At 42.3% G+C, this 6,135-nt stretch overlaps 1 long non-coding RNA gene across 1 annotated transcript; it reads left to right on the top strand.

Annotated features, from left to right (window-relative positions):
- Positions 1 to 231: 231 nt before the first annotated feature.
- On the top strand, positions 232 to 5,917 carry LOC136444662 (uncharacterized). Its single transcript, XR_010757300.1, has 3 exons — positions 232 to 2,224; positions 3,294 to 4,001; positions 4,853 to 5,917. It is a non-coding gene; the product is annotated as an uncharacterized lncRNA (long non-coding RNA).
- Positions 5,918 to 6,135: the final 218 nt, after the last annotated feature.

Here is a 6,135-nt window from a genome sequence, read left to right as displayed (position 1 = left end):
CACCACCCGAACACCAGCCGACCGCGCCGAACACCAGCCAATCCATTCCAGTCCCTCCGTCCAGAGCCGAATCTGGAATGTTTTGAAATTTTCAAAACATTCGGCTGGCGCAGCCGAACACTCCAGAATCACTCTAACCATGGTCGGGGGAGAGTCGGGAGGCCATGTTCGGTTATGTGTAACCGGGGCTTAAACTAGATACTAAATATCATAGAAATCCGTCGTTCCTTAAGCATAGGTTACACATAACCGAACATGGCTCCCGAACGCTAGCCGACTCGGGTCGGCGGTAGTTCGGGAGCAGTCTGACCAGTTTTTGGGCCACGCCTATCTTTGGCGCCGAACATGCGCCGAAGATGCGCCGATCATCTCCTAACCAGTACACGAATTACTCCCGAATGGGCCCCGAATGCTTTCTAGCTTACTCCCAACCATCCCGACCTCTAGCCGCAGACTGCCGAATCTCTCCTGACTAAACCCCGGCCGATTGCAGACCCTCTCACGAATTTAAATGGACATATTCAGCGACTTTCAAAAGAGGGGTCATTTTCGGTTTTAATTAAAATAATCCATTCTATTATGTTGTTAACATCACCGAGAGATCGAATTCGGATCATGGCTAGCTTTAATACTGCTTTTAGTGTTCTTCTTTGTTTTTGGTCGTGTGAAGGTCGGGGGTGATTCGCCCACGTTCCGATAGTAGTCACTTGGTTGAGAATTAGTTAGCAGAGATTTGTCTACGGCCTTGGGGTGAGTTATGGGTAGGTTGGAAACTAGTTGGGAGTAAGTCAGTAGTCTTTCTGGCGTGGTTAAGGTTCTAATTTTACTAATGACTCAATCCCGAATACCAGCCGAGCACTAGCCGACCGCGCCGAACACCAGCCGAACACCAGCCGACCCATTTCAGACCCTACGTCCAGAGCCGAATGTTTTGAAATTTTCAAAACATTCGGCTGGCGCAGCCGAACACCAGCCGACTCAGCCGAACGCCAGCCGACTCGGCCGAACGCCAACCGAGCTAGCTCCAGAATCACTCCCGAATCACTCCAACCATGGTCGGGGGAGAGTCGGGAGGCCATGTTCGGCTATGTGTAACCTAGGCTTTACATTAGTTACCTAGTATCATCCTTGGAAGATTTTGACAAGAACGCAGCTCCAGAGCAAGCTGCTAGGAGGCCCACACCTAAAACACTTCCTCGTTACATTACAAGTTATTTGCCACCAAAAAATCAAGATCATGGCACGCCCAGGTCAAATGATACAAAAAACGGAAGTTCTGCTGCAGTACCAAGGTCACATACCAGGCGGCCCCAAATCGACCTTGACATTCGTCTTCCCATCTCCTACCTTCATGCCAGATATCATTGTAATCCATCCAGAGGTTCTTCAGTTATGCTGATTACAAAAATCCGGAAACACAAACAGACAGACAGGCCATGGCCAATAACTATTTTTTTCATGGAAATAATAATTTCAAAGTGCCTTATCCGTAGCTTCTTGCATGTCTTGAGTTATGCTGGACAAAATATGTACTAGTATGTGGAAACACAGACAGACATATGCAAACACAACAAAAACAGGTTGGGGGTACGTATGAAAAAACAAAGCAATCCTATAGAGCCTGGATACCGTTATTTGTGTTGACATCTGGCATCCAGCTGGTGGGTGTCACTTCGGATGTCAGGGCGGGACTTTTTAATTCTAGACCGCCCACAGCAGGGCGCAACCAACCGCCGACAGCTGGGCGTAACCGAGAGATGGCCGTAACCAATCACCGACAGCAGGGCGTAATCGACAACAGGGCGCAACCAATCGCCTACTCAGGGCGTACCCACAGCAACGCTAACGAACCGAGCACTGCAAGGCGGAACCAGCAGTATGCAACAGGACAAAGACATGTACAGTCGGACAGTCAAGCACGCTTTTAGGATGCCATTTGACAATTTGTGTAATGTATAAGGATGACGGTGTAAAGAAGTTGGATCCATTGTTCAAAATTCCTCGTCAATTCTTTCGATCTTCAATCAAGAACAAAAAACAGAGTGCTTAGCAGCTTCGGTACTCAAGAAAGCAAAGAACAGACCACAAAGCGGGCACAAAGCGGGCACCTGCGGCCCCTTGGACTCAACATCGACCTCCGTCCGTCCGGAGCCGAGGAAAAGGCCAGGAAGTTGAAACGACCCACACCTGACGGCCGGAGACTCAGAAAGCGGTCTGACTGAAGGTTGGTAAATTTTTAGGTCTGAACCTGTTGCACGGCGCATATGTTTCTGTACACATAGACTCTACCGTTTCTATGTTTGAACACCCCGATATTTCGTGGAGTAATTACGGTCTGAATTTATTCTATTGTCGAATACAGTGGTTACAAACGACATGTCTTCTATCGCTCGTTCTCATTTGAATGTACACATTTTGTAACTTCCGTTGCAGTTTGAAGTAAGACGTTTCTGACATTAAGATATGCCACATATAATATGCGAAACTGTAATTTTTGAAAGCAAAAAAAAGTTTTCAGTCGTCATAAAAGAATGACAGGTTGGCAGCCTATATGTGCAAATCTGAATGTCAGAAACGCCTTACTTCAAACGGTAACGGAGGTTACAAAATGCGTACATTTAAATGAAAACGAGCGCTAGATGTCATGGACACTGCCTGATGGAAAACTGTTTTGGAATTGTAGCATCGCTGGCCAGCCATATACCTGATCATGACTTCGTTTAGATTTTACCCTGTTAGATTTTACTTACCTTCCCAGAAATGGCATTGTGGCCTGTCGTTTAATTTGTGCAAACTTCTTTGCACGGGTTGAGAGAGAGGTGATAAGTACCCTAATCTTTTCGACATTCAAATATTTCTTGCAAACTTACAAATTCATAAATATCCTGTTAAGCTCAGCCGTCACAAATATCCTTGAGTTACAGATTTTTTCCAACAGTTCAGTTACCCATTTATGTGTATTGATTTTAAATGAAAGTTGCAGAAATTTTGTTTATGTATTTGTGTTAGTGGAGAAGACCACGTATAATGACAAACTTCTAGCAAACAAAGTCTCCACATGTCCAGTATGAAGGACGTCTCTAGCCTTTGGATCGGAAATGCTTTCAAGTGTACAGTTGAACAACGTAACCGTAGAGAGTATCAAATCGACATGTGCCATCTTCCATTTTCCAAAGAATATTATAGGAATATTAATCCCTTGCATGTTCTGACAACCAATAGTTAGTTGCATGTCATGTATGAAACTTCTGTACAACCAAAAAAGAGAGAAATTCATCAGCTTTTTTTTCCAGCTAGGAGTTACGAGATAATACGGATGGGAGGATGAAGGAAGTCTTGAGCAACCAGACCGGACAACGTACCAGGAGGACAAGTTACATGCATATGGGGGCTGTTCAAACAGGTTAGTTTGTAGTCTTATCAGCAAAAAGGGAATGTAACATTATGTTCTCCTTATGTCAGAAACAGAGAAGCATGATTATCTACATGTAAAACATCAATAGCGACAGCCACTTTCTGTGTCTCAAATAAGCAAGTTCTCCAAACCATGTATTTTACATACAAAGCAACAAAGGCGCCCCTTTTCAGTCCAAATACCACACACTCCTTTTCAGTCCAAATACTTCACAGTCTGACTCTAGGGCTACTCCAAAACAATCCACTGGGGTAATGCATTCGTGATTTCTTTTAAAATTCCATCAAAGTGACTGTAGTACTGTTCGTAATAAATGCATCCACTCCTCGGTAAGTTTTCAAATCAAATATTGTCATGATATTCGATCTGACTTTGTTAAGGTTGTACTCAGGGATATTAGAGCGCCCCACAAGAACAGAGAGGGGAAGGCTTAGCAGGTTCGGTACTCAAGAAAGCGAAGAATAGACCACAAAGCGGGCACCTCCGGCCCCATGGACCTCCGTCCGTCCGGAGCCGAGGAAAAGGCCAGGAAGTTGAAACGACACCACGCCTTCCCTCTGACGGAGATTCAGATAGCGGTCTGAAGGTCAGTAAAGTTTAAGGTCTGAACCTGTTGCACGGCGCATATGTTTCTGTACACATAGACTCTGCCGTTTCTATGTTTGATCACCCCGATATTTCGTGGAGTAATTCATTTATTCTATTGTCGAACACAGTGGTTACTAACGACATGTCCTCTATATGTCATGCACACTGTCTGATGGAAAACTGATTTGGAAATGTAGCACCCCTGGCCAGCCATATACCTGATCATGATTTCGTTTAGATTTTACCGTGTTAGATTTTACTTACCCAGAAATGGTTTTGTGGCCTGTCGTTTAATTTGTAGGTGTAAGTAGGTGTGGAGAGAGATGATAAGTACCGAAATCTTTTCGACATTGCAATATTTCTTGCAAAGTTACAAATTCATATATATCCTGTTAAGCTCAGCCGACACAAATATCCCTGAGTTACAGATTTTCCCAACAGTTCAGTTACCCATCAATGTGAGTAAGTCAGTGAGTGAGTGAGTGAGTGAGTGAGTGAATGAATGTGCATTGACTTTAAATCAAAGTTGCAGAAATTATGTTTATGTATTTGTGTTAGTCGATAAGACAACGTATAATGAGAAACTTCAAGCAGACAACTGAATTCTCTACATGTCCAGTATAAAGGACGTCTCTAGCCTTTGGATCGGACTTGAATGCTTTCAAATGTAGAGTTGAACAACGTAACCGTAGAGAGTATCAGATAGACATGTGCCATCTTTCATTTTCCACCGAATATCATAGGAATATTAATCCCTTACACGTTCTGACAACCAATAGTTAGTTGCATGTAATGTATGAAACTTCTGTACAACCAAAGTTGAGAGTAATTCATCAGCTTTTTTTTCAGGAGTTATGAGATGATACGGATGGGAGGATGAAGGAAGGCTGGAGCAACCAGACCAGGCAACGTACCAGGAGGACAAGTTACATGGAGGCTTTTCAAACACTTAAGTTTAGTCTTATCAGCAAAAAGGGAATGTAACATACTGTTCTCTCTTATCAGAAACAGGATAACATATCTACATGTAAAACATCAATAGCGACAGCCATTTTCTGTGCCTCAAATAGCAAGTTCCCCTAACCATGCCTAACACCACAAATCAACACCCCCACCCCTTCATTCCATATCAAGCCATGCAAGTGTCTCCTCAAGACGTTCTGTGTCTGGTTGTGCCTCAAAACTGTGCACCTGCTAACATTGTCACTGTGCATAATTATATCTTTTGTATATATCATTGTGTTGTATCCCTGTGTATACCCAAAACCGCCCTGAAATACAATGCCGAACCACTAAGACAGCAAACTTGGTAATACAAAAGAAATAGTGAAGTTTCACCCAACTTTGTGTTATATATTTTGTATTCCATCTGACTTTGTAACGATGTGCAGGACAATATAGGAGCCCCAATTGTATTCGTATTACTGTTCACGTTTCTATCTTGTATAACATTATGATATTTAGAACTTACAGTTTGATCAAAAGATCATGAATGCACTTTGATACGAATGACGTAAGTACGATACTAGCAAAAAAAATTGAGCACCTCTTAACTCTGTACCCAATGATATCTTTTGTCTATATCATTGTAGTGTTTCCATGTGTATACTCAAAGTCTCCCTAAAGTGCAATGCCGACCCACTACGGCAACTAACTTGTTAATCCAAAAGAAAAATACAATGTAGTAAAGTTTCACCCAGTTATCTGTTATTTTGTAATTTATCTGCCTTTGGAACGATGTACAGATCAATATAAGAGTCCCCTATTCCATCCATAGTACAGTTATCGATTCTATCTCGTAAAACATTGACATGTCCGTATCTGTGCCGGGTCTTAAGGGGTGGAATATTCAACATTGCTTCAAAACAAATTGATATGTTTTTATCATGTTCATAGAATAAAAATATAACCACACTATGGCTGTCTTTTTTTTCGAAACGAAGATCATTACAACTATCTCAAAACTGATGACATATACGCTACTTGCAAATGAGTCACTCATTCAAACAACAAAAGTTTTTTAAAACATCAAGCTATCCGTATTTTCATTTATTCTAATTGCATCTAATCAACCAACAATATGTGCAACATATTATTCGCCCTTGTTACATACAAAACATCTTTATATATAC

Source organism: Branchiostoma lanceolatum, chromosome 11, assembly GCF_035083965.1.
Source record: "Branchiostoma lanceolatum isolate klBraLanc5 chromosome 11, klBraLanc5.hap2, whole genome shotgun sequence".
Taxonomy (NCBI): Eukaryota; Metazoa; Chordata; class Leptocardii; order Amphioxiformes; family Branchiostomatidae; genus Branchiostoma; species Branchiostoma lanceolatum.
Note: the sequence above shows the minus strand (reverse complement) of the source record. Positions and strands in the feature narration are given on the sequence as shown.